The sequence below is a fragment of the Sciurus vulgaris genome (assembly GCF_902686455.1).
Source record: "Sciurus vulgaris genome assembly, chromosome: 3".
NCBI lineage: Eukaryota > Metazoa > Chordata > Mammalia > Rodentia > Sciuridae > Sciurus > Sciurus vulgaris.
In genome coordinates this window covers 67209385-67228002 of record NC_136463.1, presented here as the reverse complement: position 1 = coordinate 67228002, position 18618 = coordinate 67209385, and the positions used below count along the sequence as shown (strand labels likewise).

Genomic DNA, 18618 nt, shown 5'->3' with positions numbered 1-18618 from the left:
ATTAGTGATGTTGGTAAGGAAGAGGAGCAATCAGCTATCGGATGATGACGCCGCTGTCCAGTGTCCTGTGCCTAACACTGACCAGGCTCGTTGCCAAGGGGACCATGTGTGCTGTCTGTATTTCTCACCATGAGACTTCAAGGTGGGTAGGTGGAAGGGTTCCCCATTTGACATAGGGGGGAAACGAGACTCAACCAACTACAAAATCTTGGTCTAGACGAGTGGACTGAACTCTGTCTATACAACTGAATTTTGGGAAAAAACACCTTAAGTCCGTTAAAGTAGAAGACCTGGGCTTATGCAATTAGTATGGCCAAACACTGTCGGTAGGAAGGAAAACATAACAAATGGAATCTACATTTTGGAGCTGAACAAAGTTGCATTTGAACCCTGGATTCACCTCACTGTAAAACTCTGACTGTGTCACCAACATTTGTGAACTTCAGTTTCCTCATCCATAAAATGAGGTGGCATTAAGGATACTGTAAGTATTAAATAAAAATACCTTGCTATTTCCCTTCTCTTTTTAAAAATTTTTGTCTTTCTTTATAGGTATACAAGACAGTAGAATGTATTTTTTGACATATTGTACATACATGTTTTCCTTTTCTTAACCTGTTAGTCAAGGCAACAGGAAACACAAAGAAATATACAAATTGTTATCATCTCTGTGCTTTGTTTCAGTGGTTCTCAAAGGGTTGGCCCCTGGTGAGCAGAGGTACCTGGGCTCCTTTTATTTTACTTTTTACGTTTAGATATACATGACAGTAGAGTATACTTTGGTATATTATACATAGATGGGGTATAACTTAGGAGCCCATTCTTGCGGTTGTACATGATGTGGAGTTTCACTGATCATGTATTCACATATGAACGTAGGAAAGTTATGTTCGATTCATTCTACTGTCTTTCCCATTCCCATCTCTACTTCCTACCCTTCGATTCCCTTTGTCTAATCCAAATAACTCTATTCTCCACCCCACCTATTGTATGTTAACATCCACATATCAGAGAGAATGTTCAGTCTTTGGTTTTTTGGAGATTGACTTATTTCACTTAGCATGATAGTCTCCAGTTCCATCCATTCATCAGTAAATGCCATAATTTCATTCTTCTTTATGGCTGAATATTATTCCATTGTATATATGTACCACATTTTCTTTATCCATCCGTCTGTTGAAGGGCACCTAGGTTGGTTCCATAGCTTAGCTATTGTGAATTGAACTGCTATAAACATGAATGTGGCCACATCACTGTAATATGCTGATTTTTAAGTCCTTTGTGTATAGACCAAGGAGTGGGATAAGTGGGTCGAATGGTGGTTCCATTCCAATTTTTCTCAGGATTCTCCATACTGCTTTCCATAGTGGTTGCACCATTCTGCAGTCCCACCAGCAATGTATGAGTGAACCTTTTCCCAACCTCCTTGCCAACATTTATTGTTACCTGTGTTTTTGTTTTTGTTTTGTCTAAATGAATGGTTTTATTTACATCTTTAACACTAGCAGAGGAGTCCAAAACAGACTGACGTCCATGGATACAGTTTAAATGTAACAAAGAAAGATCTAAACTATGTTCACTGAGGAAAGGGATCTTTTTCTACACCAGTCTTTCCCTAACTTGCAGTTTATTAGTAGAAACTAAACACACTTTTCCCAATTTAACTGAGAATGAAGTAATGCATCTTCTGTAAGTCTTCACATAAGTTACCTTTAAGGATAAAATACAAAGAAAATTTTAAATGTCTGTCACCACACCTATGGGTTGACAGCTTCACGGTTGCGTTAGCCTTTGAAGTCTGAGTGTCACTACAACCTAACGAGCACTTCCATGAGGCCCAGAGGGGCCTTCATGGCCATGATGTTCAGCGGGGAGCAGGCACGTCGTAGCACATCACTATGATGAGCACAGAAGCTCCTATCCTCTTCGACTCCATGAGGAAACTGTCCTTCAAACTAACTGGAAGTGAGCCAGTTAGTGAGCTGCTGAGAAGTCAGAGTGAAGGCTGAAACCTTTTTCTTTCACATAGAGGAGGCGCGCTCCCTCAGCCCCGACTGCGGTGAGCTCTGTGCAGAGTCCCTGCTCCTTCAGGGCGTGCACGGCACGTCAGTTGTTGCTAGCAAAGCCAGAAGGGCCCCTCACCCACTGGGAAGGTGTTCCACACGAAAAGGCTGCTGGTTTGTCTTGAAGCCCTCTGAGGAAGGAGGGTGTGGCAGCAGAGGCTGCCTGCTCTGCACCAGGACCTCTCCCCTACTGGCCAATGCCAGAGTGCCTCGGGGGCAGTCTGGATCAACTCCTTGCCTCTGAGAGAACCTGAGGCTCCCACACACCTATGGAGTAGAGGTTGTCATCAGGCCCTTGCAGAGAAGAGCCACCATCGTGCTCTGCCAATCAAACCTATAGAGCAGTCAAAAGGATCACAGCGCCACTGGCCAGAAGAGCAGATTCTGAAATAAGTGTCAACTTGTGGGGGAGGGTGAGAAGCCAAGTCAGAGCCAGGGCCAGTGGCCAATGTCTTTGAAACAGGGGTGCCAGCAGCTTGGGCAACAGTATGGAAGTGAGTGGCCGATAAGGCCACAGTTATTGCCACCACCTCCTGGTCTCTACGCTTGGGCAGACACAGGCAGTAGGAACTGAGGACTGGAGGGCAGGTGGCCAACACAGGACAGTTTTTATCAGAACCGAGAGGACACCCAAATACATGCCTGCCCTATTGACTTCTAATGTCCTGTGCCAGGTGAGAGCTTTGGAGCATGGGTAAGGTTCCTGAGAACAGTTGGTGAGCAGAGATGGGATGCGATAAGCACTGCACCACAGGTGACATTAGGGCTCTGAGAAGGACACTAACAGTGCTACATCTCCTGGACTGCTGTAAAGTAGGGAAAAAACAGGCTTTATTGCACTTTTTGTTCTTAGGAAGCAGGCGATTGCCCTGCAGAAAACACTGCATATCAGTGACAAGGTGCAGGCAGAATCACAGGTCCTCTCTGAACCTTAAGGGAGAAAAAGGTAGTCCAGTGGTTGGGCTTTCCAGGGGTCCACTCCTGCCCCTGGAGCCCTTGGGCCACGTGGACTGTGTCTGGCTTGGTTCCTGTGTGGTAGGCAGACTGGTTGGCTGGCAGGTACCTAGGAAGTTCATGTGCCTGGGAGATTTGGGGCAAGCTTTTCAAACAGGGAAGCTTCTTGGCAAACGTGGAGGCTCAGAAAGGCTGGAGCCGCGATTTTCAACTCCTGTGTCCTAACTCCCTTTCTCCTGCTCTGGGACGAAACCATCCCAGAGGAGCCAAGATACAGAGCCAGATGAGGAGGGTCCCTGGTCCAGCTCCAGAGCATAAGACTGCAGATAACAAAAGGATCTAAGGGGGCTGGAAACAAAAGAGAGGTTTACATACCCCATGTGGGTTTTGAAACTGTCTTTTTGAGCTCAGGAAATTGGAGGCAGATACTATGTGAAGAGTCCAGTCTGTCCATCCATCTCTCCTGAGTAGCTCTGCTACTTCACATATAAGTGGGTGGTGGAACTGTTTGTGGCTGATCTTTTTCCTACAAGTTGGGCAAGTGTTAGCATTCTTAAGGGAACCTTGGATGCATGGCTAAGGAAGACGTGGCCACACTCTGTAGAGACCATGAGACATCCATTCTGTACTATCTCTGAGTGTTCGTCCATGCAGATGAGAAAACTGACAGTACCAGAGGGCCTGAGTCCTGTGGCCCCCGGTCCCTGTGTTTCTGGGAGTATGAGTGGTCACATACACTTCTCTGTCCCTGGCCAGCTTCTTGTCATTGCTACTCTGTCACCTGTCAACCTCCTGGATTTCCTCCTTGGCCTCCTCCTTTCATCAACAATCTGAATCCCAGCAACTCAGGAGGTTGAGGCAGGAGGGTCACAAGTTCCAGGTCAGCTGGGCAACAGTGAAGTCCACAAGAGTCATTGCAAGTGAGGTCCACGACCACAGGTTCTCAAGATTCGCAGGTGAGGGCCATGATTTCATCTTCAGCAGTTTCCACGAGTTCTATGAGTTCTGTCTCCAAATCCCAGAGGTGGAGGCTGCTTCCCGAGTTTGCTTCTGGGCTTGTCTAGAACTTACTGTTCCACCCTGGTGCTTTCTTGTACTCACTGGGCTCCTTGACTCCAACCTACAGAAAGGGAAATGATCTCAACCCGGTTTGCAGTGAAGCAGAATATTCTCAACCTCTCGTGCCTGCTGGTTATTCATCCTCTGGCTTAAAAAGAATTTGGAGCCAGGCAGATTTCAGTATCTTCAAATCTGGGGTTGGTCTGGACTGGCAGACATTGCTGCCAACACACTAGCTCAAGAAAGCACCTTCACAAGCTGATGAGGAGACCACTCAAGCAAGACTGGGTTACTGTATTCTTGATAATTGCCATTCTGACTGGAGTGAGATGGAATCTCAGTGTACTTTTTTTTTTTTTTTTTTAGGATAACATATTTTATTCAAAGATACTTCATATGGTTATACACTGAACTTTTTTTTTTTTTTTTTTTACTTTTTCTTTTTCTTTCTTTTTTTTTAATTGTAAACAAATGGGGTAAATGTTGTTTCTCTGTTTGTACATGGCATAAAGGCATACCATTTGTGTAATCATAAATTTACATAGGGCAATGTTGTTTGATTCATTCTGTTATTTTTTCCCTTCCCCCACCCCTCCCACCCCTCTTTTCCCTCTATACAGTCCTTCCTTCCTCTCTTGCCCCCCTCCCTAACTCTAACTCTAACCCTAACACTAACCCTTCCCTCCCCCCATTATGTGTCCTCATCCACTTATTAGCGATATCATTCGACCTTTGGTTTTTTGAAATTGGCTTATCTCACTTAGCATGATATTCTCCAATTTCATCCATTTGCCTGCAAATGCCATAATTTTTTTTTTTACATTTTTTTTTTATTGTAAACAAATGGGATACATGTTGTTTCTCTGTTTGTACATGGCGTAAAGGCATACCATTTGTGTAATCATAAATTTACATAGGGTAATGTTGTTTGATTCATTCTGTTATTTTTTCCCTTCCCCCCACCCCTCCCACCCCTCTTTACCCTCTATACAGTACTTCCTTCCTCCATTCTTGCCCCCCTTCCTAACCCTAACTCTAACCCTAACACTAACCCTTCCCTCCCCCCCATTATGTATCATCCTCCACTTATTAGCGATATCATTTGTCCTTTGGCTTTTTGAGATTGGCTTATCTCACTTAGCATGATATTCTCCAATTTCATCCATTTGCCTGCAAATGCCATAATTTTATCATTCTTTATGGCTGAGTAATATACCATTGTATATATATACCACAGTTTCTTTATCCACTCATCAATTGAAGGGCATCTAGGCTGGTTCCACAGTCTGGCTATTGTGAATTGAGCAGCTATGAACATTGATGTGGCTGTATCTCTGTAGTATGCTGATTTTAAGTCCTTGGGTATAGGCCAAGGAGTGGGATAGCTGGGTCAAATGGAGGGTCCATTCCGAGTTTTCTAAGGAATCTCCACACTGCTTTCCAGAGTGGCTGCACTAATTTGCAGCCCCACCAGCAATGTATGAGTGTACCTTTCTCCCCACATCCTCGCCAACACCTGTTGTTGCTCGTATTCTTGATAATCGCCATTCTAATTGGGGTGAGATGGAATCTTAGGGTGGTTTTGATTTGCATTTCTCTTATTACTAGAGATGTTGAACATTTTTCCATATGTTTGTTGATTGCTTGTAGATCTTCTTCTGTGAAGTGTCTATTCATTTCCTTAGCCCATTTATTGATTGGGTTATTTGGTTTTTTTTTTTTTTTTTTTTTTTTTTTTGTGTTCAGTTCTTTGTCTATCCTGGAGATTAGTGTCCTACCTGAGGTGCAGGTGGCAAAGATTTTCTCCCATTCTGTAGGTTCTGTCTTATCTGGAATCTTGTTAGCATGAGAATCCTCAGGTCCTGCCCACACCTATTACATCAGAAGCTCTGGGGTGGGACCCAGCAGTCTGAGTTTCAGGAGCCCTGCAGGCAATGACATGGGCACTCAAGCTTGGGAATTACTACTGTTCTGTGTCATTATCTTCCTGCTCTCTGCAACATAGGCAGGGAGAAAATGAGTAGCCAGGGAAGGGGCAAGATCAGAATCATTCACTGGAGACACCATTTGAATGCACATCTAGACAGAGTAAAGTTCTTACTTGGGAAGAATAAATACTAGTAGAACACAGGCTTTTATCATTTTACTATTGAAAATATGGCATTTTTTCAGTATCTGAGAGCCTTATTGACGGAATTTAGATATTTTCTTACAAGCAGTATCTCTGGTTGTCTTCCCCCATCTGAATCTATGCCTGATGATAAATATTCAATATGTTTTCTGTTCACTTATTACAAAGCAAAATACACAAGCATGTATTTGGTCACAAAACAAATATTCATGCTCAAAGTGAACAGGCAGGCATACATGTTATTGAGGAAAACTCTCTTAATGGGTATCCTATAAGGACCAGGGGAAGTTGGCAGTTGCAAGTCATACTGCTATGGAGGGAGAGGGATGCTTGAAACTTTGTCATGTGGGCCTATTTTAGCTCCGTGTGTACCCAGGCAAAGTGTATGGCAGGTTAGGGATTGGAAGAAACTCCTTTTAAAAATATGAGTGTTATAGGTAAATCACAAATACTATCCTAGATAGTGGTGTGCTGCTAGCCTGGCTTGGGGGAAAGGCATGTGCCCTGAAAAACCCTTACTGTGGTTTAACAACCTGCTTCAGTTCCTGAATTGGGGATTGAACCCAGGGTCTCATTAATGCTAGGCAAGTGCTCCACCACTGAGCTGTGTCCCCAGACCTTCTTAGTTTTTTAGGAGATCAAACTAGGACATCAAACTTGAGATCTTCCTCCTCAGCCTTCCTAGTTGCTGGGAATGCAGGTGTGCACCACTGTGCCCAGCTAAATTCCTGAATGTTTGACAATCAGCCCAGTGGTTTCAGTGTGAGCTGGCCCCTGCACACCACCATGAATCTACTGTTGGTGCACTCAATTTTGACAGGCAAGAGGCACAGTATTTTATTTATAGTGCTTGTAAGAACCTTCAGAATGCTCTGTAATAAATCTTGTGATGTGACTACTCACACTAACGGTGATTTTATGAACACTGCCCACTTCTCAGGAGACCAAATTATATACCAAATCTTTTTTTTTTTTTTAATGCGGTGCTGGAGATGTAACCTAGGGCCCTGCACATGCTAAGCAAGTGCTCTACCTCTGAGTTAAACCCCATCCCTGAATTCTTTCAATAGAAAGAATTCTTTTAACTCAAATCTCATATCAATGCATATATTTTACTGGCATGTGTGAAACAGAATCGCCAAGATTATATTTAATATTACATGGTATTGAATAGAATATTGTTGATAAAAATATAAAATAGAGATAAAGATGTAATAGACAAGTATATATTGATTCTATTTAGATTTTTATAGATGTAAGTAAATGATTTCAGTATCATTTTAAATGGCTAAATATTCAGATTTTACTTGTACTGATATTTCTGCTTATTGCTGAAAAGAATGGTTTATTGTTTCATTGGCCTAAAGTTATTTAGACGAAATAAACTACAGTATTTTGAAGTAAAATAGCCCTAATTACACACAGAAGAGAAGATTTTTTAGGAAGAAGATTATGGTTTAATAATTTACCTTAAGATCTTGGGATAAAATAATTTTTTCACTACTAAATTCTTTTTTTCACCTTAAATTACTTCAGGATTCTCATAACCACATAGATGAGAGAGTGAGATAGATTGTGATAAGTGTTTTAACATTATGTAAATTCTAATCTTAAAAATCTTCCTCAGGGGCTGGGGTTGTAGCTCAGTGGTAGAGTGCTCGCCTAGCACATGTGAGGCACTGGGTTTGATCCTCAGCACCACATAAAAATTAAATAAATAAATAATAAAAGTATTATGTCCATCTACAACTAAAAAAATTTTTTTTAAAAATCTTCCTAGATCTGCGAAGGGTGAGGCTCCCAGGCCCAGGAGGTAGGGCCGGGCCCCTGGGAACTTTGCAGAGGAAGGCAGCCCAGCCCAGGTGGTAGCTGTAATTGAGGGGAACCTCTAGGAGGGTACTGACCAGCGAGACCTCCCCACCGGGTGAGTCTTCCCTGCCGGGTGAGGTTTCCCCACAAGGACGGTAAAACTAGAGACTCAGGCCCAAACAGGCCTTGCCTCAGCCCGCAGCCTAGGTCCCCTTTGGATGACCATTGGTCAACAAGTGGAGGCACCTCTGCCCACTAGCAGGGATTATACCCCACCTGAAGGCCACCACTCCTAGAGAGGCAGCTTCCTTGTGGAGCACCGCATTATCAACTTCCTCCAAGACTTCAGCCTACTGAAGGCTAAGGGGGGATATATATAGAAATCTTCAGGGACATTGTAAGTCAATAGAGGAAATCTGCAATATCTCAGCGGTCCACTGATACCTGAACAATATGAGAAAACAAGGAAAGAAAATGCTGCAAACAAATCTAGATGTTACATCAATAAAACCCAATGACAGCATGGCAGAAGAAATGACAGAAAAGGAGTTCAGAATGTACATAATTAAAATGATCAGAGAAGCAAACGATGAGATGAAAGAGCAAATGCAAGCATTGAATGATCGCACCAATCGACAGTTAAAAGAGCAAATACAGGAAGCAAAAGATCATTTCAATAAAGAGTTAGAGATATTGAAAAAAAAACCAAACAGAAATCCTTGACATGAAGGAAACAATAAACCAAATTAAGAACTCCATAGAAAGCATATCCAATAGGATAGAACACCTGGAAGATAGAACCTCAGACATTGAAGACAAAATATTTAACCTTGAAAACAAAGTTGAACAAACAGAGAAGATGGTAAGAAATCATGAACAGAATCTACAAGAACTATGGGATATCATGAACAGGCCAGATTTAAGAATTATTGGGATTGAGGAAGGCCTAGAGAAACAAGCCAAAGGAATGAACAATTTATTCAATGAAATAATATCAGAAAATTTCCCAAATCTGAAGAATGAAATGGAAAATCAAGTTCAAGAGGCTTATAGGACTCCAAATATACAAAATTACAACAGACCCACACCAAGGCACATTATAATGAAATTACCTAACATACAAAATAAAGACAGAATTTTAAAGGCTGTGAGAGAAAAGAACCAAATTACATTCAGGGGGAAACCAATACGGATATCAGCAGACTTTTCAATCCAGACCCTAAAAGCTAGAAGGGCCTGGAACAACATTTTTCAAGCCCTGAAAGAAAATGGATGCCAACCAAGAATCTTATACCCAGCAAAACTTACCTTCAGATTTGACGATGAAATAAAATCCTTCCATGATAAACAAAAGCTAAAAGAATTTACAAAAAGAAAGCCAGCATTACAGAACATTCTCAGCAAAATATTCCATGAGGAAGAGATGAAAAACAAAGAAGCAAATCAGCAAAGGGAGGAATTATCCTAAAGGAACTGTCAAATAAAGGAGGAAACAAGTTGTGTCAAACAAATAAATAAATAAAATTTAAAAAATGAACCAAATGACCGGGAAACCAAATCATATCTCTATAATAACCCTGAATGTTAATGGCCTGAATTCATCAATCAAAAGACATAGACTGGCAGATTGGATTAAAAAGAAAGATCCAACAATATGTTGCCTGCAAGAGACTCACCTCATAGAAAAAGATACCCATAGACTAAAGGTGAAAGGATGGGGAAAAACATACCATGCGCATGGACTCAGCAAAAAAGCTGGAGTATCCATCCTCATTTCCGATAATGTGGACTTCAAGCCAAAGTTAGTCAGAAGGGATAAAGAAGGTCATTTCATACTGCTTAAGGGAAGCATAAATCGGCAAGATATAACAATCATAAACATCTATGCCCCAAACAGTGGCTCATCCATGTATGTCAAACAAATCCTTCTCAATTTCAGAAACCAAATAGACCATAACACAATAATACTAGGTGATTTTAACACACCTCTCTCACCACTGGACAGATCTTCCAGACAAAAATTGAACAAGGAAACCATAGATCTCAATAACACAATCAATAATTTAGACTTAACGGACATTTATAGAATATACCATCCAACCAAGAGCGAATACACTTTCTTCTCAGCAGCATATGGATCCTTCTCTAAAATAGACCATATATTATGCCACAAAGCTAATGTTAGCAAATACAAGAAGATAGAGACACTAGCATGTATTCTATCAGATCATAATGGATTGAAGTTAGAAATAAATGAAAGAGTAAAACACAGAAACTATTCCAACATCTGGAGATTAAACAATATGCTATTATATGATGAATGGATAACAGAAGATATTAGGAAGGAAATTAAAAAATTCTTAGAGGTAAATGAGAACAAAGAAACATCATATCAAAATCTCTGGGACACTATGAAAGCAGTACTTAGAGGGAAATTTATTTCATGGAGCGCATTTAATAAAAGAAGTAAAACTCAACAAATAAACGACCTAACACTACAGCTCAAAGCCCTAGAAAAAGAAGAACAGAACAGCACCAAAAGTAGTAGAAGACAGGAACTAGTTAAACTCAGAGCTGAAATCAATGAAATTGAAACAAAAGAAACAATACAAAAAATTGACAAAATAAATAGTTGGTTCTTCGAAAAAATAAACAAAATTGCCACACTAACAAAGAGAAGACGAGAGAAAACCCAAATCACTAAAATTCGGAATGAACAAGGAAATATCACAACAGACACGATTGAAATACAAAACATAATTAGAAGCTATTTTGAAAATCTATACTCCAACAAATAGAAAATTTCGAAGACATCAACAGGTTTCTAGAGACATATGAATTGCCTAAACTGAACGAGGAGGACATAAACAATTTAAATAGACCAATTTCAAGTACTGAAATAGAAGAAGTCATCAAAAGCCTACCAACAAAGAAAAGTCCGGGACCAGATGGGTTCTCAGCCGAGTTCTACAAAACCTTTAAAGAAGAGCTCATTCCAATACTTCTCAAAGTATTCCATAAAATAGAAGAGGAGGGAACCCTCCCAAACTCATTCTATGAAGCCAATATCACACTGATACTTAAACCAGACAGAGACTCATCAAGGAAAGAAAATTTCAGACCAATATCCTTAATGAACATCGACGCAAAAATTCTCAACAAAATTTTAGCAAATCGCATACAAAAACATATTAAAAAGATAGTGCACCATGATCAAGTGGGCTTCATCCCAGGTATGCAAGGTTGGTTCCACATCAGGAAATCAATAAACGTAATTCACCATATTAATAGACTTAAAGTCAAGAATCACATGATTATTTCAATAGATGCAGAAAAAGCATTTGATAAAATACAGCACCCCTTCATGCTCAAAACACTAGAAAAAATAGGGATAGTGGGAACATTCCTTAACGTTGTAAAGGCCATTTATACTAAGCCCATGGCTAATATCATTCTAAATGGTGAAAAACTGAAAGCATTCCCCCTAAAAACTGGAACAAGGCAGGGATGCCCTCTTTCACCACTTCTATTCAACATCGTTCTTGAGACTCTGACCAGAGCAATTAGACAAACCAAAGAAATTAAAGGGATACGAATTGGAAAAGAAGAACTCAAACTATCCCTGTTCGCTGATGACATGATTATATATTTAGAGGAACCTGGAAATTCCACCAGAAAACTCTTAGAACTCATAAGTGAATTCAGTAAAGTAGCAGGTTACAAGATCAATGCCCATAAATCCAACGCATTTTTATACATAAGTGATGAACCTTCAGAAAGAGAAATTAGGAAAACTACCCCATTCACTATAGCCTCGAAAAAAATAAAATACTTGGGAATCAATCTCACAAAAGAGGTGAAAGACCTCTACAATGAGAACTATACAACACTAAAGAAAGAAATTAAAGAACACCGTAGAAGATGGAAAGATCTTCCATGTTCTTGGATAGGAAGAATTAATATTGTCAAAATGGCCATACTACCTAAAGTGCTATACAAATTCAATGCAATTCCAATTAAAATCCCAATGACGTACCTTACAGAAATAGAGCAAGCAATTATGAAATTCATCTGGAAGAATAAGAAACCCAGAATAGCTAATGCAATCCTTAGCAGGAAGAGTGAAACAGGGGGTATTGCAATACCAGATCTTCAACTCTACTACAAAGCAATAGTAACAAAAACGGCATGGTATTGGTACCAAAATAGAAAGGTAGATCAATGGTACAGAATAGAGGACACGGACACAAACCCAAATAAATACAATTTTCTCATACTAGACAAAGGTGCCAAAAATATGTAATGGAGAACAGATAGCCTCTTCAACAAATGGTGCTGGGAGAATTGGAAATCCATATGCAACAGAATGAAACTAAACCCATATCTCTCACCATGCACGAAACTAAACTCAAAATGGATTAAGGACCTCGGAATCAGACCAGAGACCCTGCATCTTATAGAAGAAAAAGTAGGTCCAAATCTTCACCTTGTTGGTCTAGGATTAGACTTCCTTAACAGGACTCCCATAGCACAAGAAATAAAAGCTAGAATCAACCACTGGGATAGATTCAAACTAAAAAGCTTTCTCTCAGCAAAGGAAACTATCAGCAATGCGAAGAGAGAGCCTACAGAGTGGGAGAATATCTTTGCCAATCATACTTCAGATAGAGCGCTAATCTCCAGAATCTATAAAGAACTCAAAAAACTCTACACGAAGAATACAAATAACCCAATCAACAAATGGGCTAAGGAAATGAACAGACACTTCACAGAAGAAGATCTACAAGCAATCAACAAACATATGGAAAAATGTTCAACATCTCTAGTAATAAGAGAAATGCAAATCAAAACCACCCTAAGATTCCATCTCACCCCAATTAGAATGGCGATTATCAAGAATACGAGCAACAACAGGTGTTGGCGAGGATGTGGGGAGAAAGGTACACTCATACATTGCTGGTGGGGCTGCAAATTAGTGCAGCCACTCTGGAAAGCAGTGTGGAGATTCCTTAGAAAACTCGGAATGGACCCTCCATTTGACCCAGCTATCCCACTCCTTGGCCTATACCCAAAGGACTTAAAATCAGCATACTACAGAGATACAGCCACATCAATGTTCATAGCTGCTCAATTCACAATAGCCAGACTGTGGAACCAACCTAGATGCCCTTCAATTGATGAGTGGATAAAGAAACTGTGGTATATATATACAATGGAATATTACTCAGCCATAAAGAATGATAAAATTATGGCATTTGCAGGTAAATGGATGAAATTGGAGAATATCATGCTAAGTGAGATAAGCCAATCTCAAAAAGCCAAAGGACAAATGATATCGCTAATAAGTGGAGGATGACACATAATGGGGGGGAGGGAAGGGTTAGTGTTAGGGTTAGAGTTAGGGTTAGGGAGGGGGGCACGTATGGAGGAAGGAAGGACTGTATAGAGGGTAAAGAGGGGTGGGAGGGGTGGGGGGAAGGGAAAAAATAACAGAATGAATCAAACAACATTACTCTATGTAAATTTATGATTACACAAATGGTATGCCTTTACGCCATGTACAAACAGAGAAACAACATGTATCCCATTTGTTTACAATAAAAAAAAAAAAAATCTTCCTAATTGTAGACTGGGGAGCTAGTTCAGCTGGCAGAGCACTTGCCTGGCATATGAAAAGGGCCTGGGTTCAATCCTCAATGCTACCAAAAATGAAACCCCCCCAAAATTTTTTTTAAATCTTTCTATTTACAAAATTTTCTTTGGGTTTATTTCCAGTATAGTATTTTATGTCGAGAGGAATTTTGCTCTTGAGAAAATACAGTACTCTCAGTGTGAGCTTCCCATCTTTGTTTTTGGTGTGTTTGTTTGCATATGTTTTGAGACCAGATCTTGCTTCACCTGTTTTTGACTATTTACAACACTGTTTAAAAACACAGTGTTCTTCAGGCTGCCTGTGTCGTTTGGTATCTATTGTCTTAATTATTTGGAAAAGGTTAAGAAAAATATGAAATAAGAAAAAGAATCACGTGGAATGTTTTAAAACATTTCAGTACCAAGGTCCTACCTACAGATTCTGATTTAATTGGTGTTGGGTGGGGCCAGGCATCAACTTTTTAAGCCCCTCCCTCCACGTGATTCCAGCTATTGCCAGGGATGAAAAGAGTTGCAGGTAATACAGATTCACAAGGGGAGGCACCTCCCAGACCTAGGGCCTATTGTTGCAGGACCCTCTGTTGAGAAGGAACATGCTATTTTCCACCCCCCTGGATATTTTTCTGACGTTACTGAAGTATTAGTGACAGTTACAAATCACATAGATTTAAGATATCCAACATGATGTCTTGATATACATATTCATTGTGAAATGATTACCACTAAGAAACTGATTAACATATCAGTCACAGCATACAGTTACCGTGTGAGTGTTGAGAACACTTAAGATCAATTCTCTTAGCACATGTCATTAGTATATCATAATGTGCTAAAGTTGTTTCATGGTGAGTGACCAGCCATCTGTTAGGACATAGCAGTTTCTCTCGAGCATATGTGCTCCATAGATGCTAAATGGGCTGAGCTTGTCTTCAAACCCCCACCACAGTGGAAGGGTCCTGACTCCAGTAGTCATTACAGGACAGTCATTCGGAAGGAAAGGGGCCGGGGAGAACTTGCCAGCCTGTGGACACAGGGCACTCTATCAACAACAATAACTTCAAACGCCCAGACCCTATTCCCTGTGCTCTCACTGGTGGGAGGCTCCCGGGCCCCCCCTTGAGTCCTCACATACCGAGTCCTGGCTTCTCCACAGGTGTGTCCCAGGGTCCCACCATGGCCACAGACACTGCTGCCTTCCTGTCATAGCCAAGACCCTGGAGCCCTGGATGTACCAAAGCTTCAGGGCTGTCTGAGGCACAGTGGAAGGGCACCCTCCCTGCGCCATACTCTGTGGAGGGGTGATCCGTGAGGCTGAGCAGGTACACAGATTTGAGTGAGAGATAATTTGTCACTACCCTTGTTCCCCGCCTTGTCATTCTTAAGGACTCCCTCTTAGCTGTTTATCACCTCTGGCCTCTTTTTTCTTAGAACCAGTCCTGTGGGGGAGATTCCACTGTTAACTTGGATCTGGTCTGGAAAATCATCCCCCTGGCTTCTCCAGCATGTCTGAGCCCCAACATGGATCAAGCTGAGATCAGCACCGAGTTAAGTCAACAACACACCAGAGGCAGCGAGATGGGGTAAAGAACAGGTAGTCAGCATAGATGATGAATGATCTGGGGCTAAGGATCAAAGAAAAGGAAATGGAATGCTAGCACCTCCAGAGCACTTTCCCCCTCAACCTGATACCAACCCCTCTGGGGAATCCCTCCTCCCAACACAAGAAGTTGCTAATGCCCACACCCTGGGCAGCTCCTTTCCTCCCTTTTGGGCAGGTATGAAGGATAGGGAGAGGTATCCCCTGGGTGGCTCTTTTCCTATCTTTTGGTCACGTAGGCAAAATAGGAAGGGGAATGGGAGGAAAAAAACCCTGAGATCTATAAAGGGGTGAGACACACCCTTTCCACAGGCATCAACACTGGGTCCCAGCTCCTCTCCGGAATGATCTACTATCTCTGTCCTGTCCCTTAAATAAAACTTGTTTTCTATCCTTGCCTTTGCAGTTCTCAGGTGTTTGATCTTCAATACCCAGGAAACAAGGAACCCACCTAAGATAAGGGCCACCTTTAACAGGCAAACTGGTACAAACCAACACTCCATAGACGAGATTAGCCATCTGCCAAAGCAATCTGCCTGAAGGGGGAAACAGGAAAGGAGAGAAAACTGATGAGCTAAGCAGAAAGATCTCAGGAGATGAATACACTTACCCCATTTTGCAGACAAAGGAGAAGCTCAGAGATATCATGTGGCTCAGATTTTTATCTCAGGTATGTTTGGCAGTCACTGATCTACAGGTTTGCCTTTCCTAGAATGTCAAATTGCCAGACTCTCAAAGTGTGTAGCCTTGGGAATCTGCTTCTTTCACTCAGCAGAAGTCATTGGAAATTCATCCATGTATTTGTTTGAATGAATTCAAACCACAAATATTTACAGAGTGCTTCCCAAGAGCCAAGTGTAGTGCTAAGTTTTGAAGATACCATGAGAAAGAGAGCAGACATGGTTATGTTAGGTAGGAGTTCATGGACACCAAGATGGTGGAGACAGGGTATTAAAAAGAAGCTGCTGGAGGACAAGCCAAGGAGATGAGTCCTGTCCCTGTTTACAATAAAGCCCATTACCATGACAACTCCCACCACTGAGGACTTATCATCATGACCACTCCTGCCACTGTTTCAAATTTTTAAATGACCAATGGAAGTAAAGTGGTCTGTATTCTAAGTCGATTTTCTAAAGTAATCAATTGGGGATGGGAATTGGAAAATATTCTAAGTAGTTATCATAAGATAACCAATGGGAAAAAATGGGGCAAGTTCTTCAATCAGGTCCATATGAGGAAGAGGATGTCCCACAGTTCAGGATGTAAGACCTTAACTTTCAGACTTTGGGGCCTTAAGCCTCTCTCTCTGCCTTGGCCCACTCCCTTCTACCTAATGGAGTGTTATAACCTTCAGATAATCTTTACTCTGTTACTTCTGCGTATCTCGCTCAATTCTTTGTTCAGGACACCAAGGACCTGTACTTGGATGAGATATTCCAAGGTAATAGTTCCTGAATATCTCACAGGCCAGCAAGAAAGACCAACTTGTAATGAGACAAGGAAATAATAAGAATTGCTATAGTTGTGTGTATGTAGTAATAATAAGCTATATTTGGTATTTGCCTGGATTTGTAAAACTAAAACCGTAAATGGCGCCTGATGACAACTTGCTGTGTGGCAGGATGACACTCCTGAACAATGCCGGTATGAACCTTTATCTATGATTTGGGTGGGGGCTCCTAGTATAGTTGTGGTCTGGTCTTTATCAATGCAGACCAGAGCATGACTGGGCTGAAAACACTACTTAAACCCCTGGATTTTTGGAGCAAACTGTCAGCAGCACCATGACCAGAGGACTCTACATCGCTCTGTCTCTTGACTGCCCTGGTTGCTGTCCATTCCATCACTGATTGCTGATTGACCATTGTCACCAAGGCCAGACGACTGACCACCTCTCCCGCGACAACGACTGCCACCCAGCCTCCGGCTTATTGGACACCCAAGGACATCCAAAGACATCCAAAGAGCTGTGAGAGGGTACGGCTGAGAAGAATTCTCTCAGTCCTGTTGACTGACTTCTTGGCTAAGAGACTTTGCATTGAGTAAGTTCATGGGGATCGGACTCTAGGTGGACAAGGGAGTGAATCTTCAATGTATTTGTGACTTGCTATTATTAGGAATGTTAAGTTGAGTGCACATTGCATAAATAAAATCCACTGTTGGAACCAAACTTGATTCCTCTTACTCACTGCTCGCGAAACAACTGTAACTAAATATCAGAGAAAGAAAATGGGTAATGGCTCTGGGCCTACAAGAAGTACATGGAGCAGAGACATGGAGGTGAGGGAAGGAATCCAGGGGAAATGGTGGTTGAGCTGAGAAGGCGGGAGAAGGCTCTTCCAGAATGTGGGCTTTTATGTACGAAGACCATACACTGGGAGAGAGTTCAGATGTTTGAAGAACTAAACAGGGCTGGGGATGCTAGGGTTGGATCACACAAGAAAGAACCAAACACAGATAGGCAAGGAAAGAGAGAAGCAATTAGGCTGGAGTGTGGGTTCATAGAGAGCTCAGGGTCACACAGGTGGTGTAGGCCAAGAAGGGGCTGCTCTTTGCATTAAGAGAGATGGAAAGCCATTGAAGGTTGGGTCCACTTTTTTTTTTTACGGTATTAGGGAATGAACCTTTGCCACAGAGCTACACCCTCAGCCCTTTTTTAAAATTATTTTTTATAAGCACAAGGCCCTGGGTTCGATCCTCAACACCCCCCAAAAAATTATTTTTTATTTTGAGACAGGGTCTCATTATGTAGCCCAAGTTGTACTTGAACTTGCAATCCTCCTGCTTCAGCCTCCCAAGTCAATGGGAGGCCTGGCTCCAACATCTTAACCACCCATGTATGTGGAACATAATAAACATTCAATAAAACACTTGCATGGTTGGGCGCAATGGGGCATGCCTGTAATCCCAGTGGCTTAGGAGGCTGAAACAGGAGGACTGCAAGTTCAAAGCCAGCCTCAGCAACAGCAAGGCGCTAAGCAACTCAGTGAGACTCTGTCTCTAAATAAAATACAAAATAGGGCTGGAGATGTGGCTCAGTGGTTGAGTGCCCTTGAGTTCAACCCCTGGTACCAAACAAAAGAACACTTGCATGTTGAAAACATTCTGAGATGTTGCTGTGAGAGTATAAATTGGTCCAATTTCTATGTAGGACAATTTCACCACATCTTTTGAAATGACATATGTGGATACCTTTCACCCAGAAATTTTCCTTATGGGAACTGATCCTACAGATATTTGTCCACATATGAAATGCCATTTGTACAGTGTTAGTCACTGCTGTGTTACTTATAATAGCAGAAAAAATTAAAATAAACCAGATGTCCCTCAATAAGAAATTGCTGAAATTTTTG

General features: G+C 41.5%; 1 pseudogene across 1 annotated transcript; it reads right to left on the bottom strand.

Annotated features, from left to right (window-relative positions):
* Nucleotides 1-1864: 1864 nt before the first annotated feature.
* Nucleotides 1865-15880, bottom strand: LOC306655738 (E3 ubiquitin-protein ligase RNF4-like; annotated as a pseudogene). Its single transcript has 4 exons — nt 15876-15880; nt 3889-4137; nt 3503-3847; nt 1865-1959 (listed from the first exon to the last, which is right to left on the bottom strand). The product of its transcript is annotated as an E3 ubiquitin-protein ligase RNF4-like (transcript).
* Between the last annotated feature and the right edge of the window lie 2738 nt (nt 15881-18618).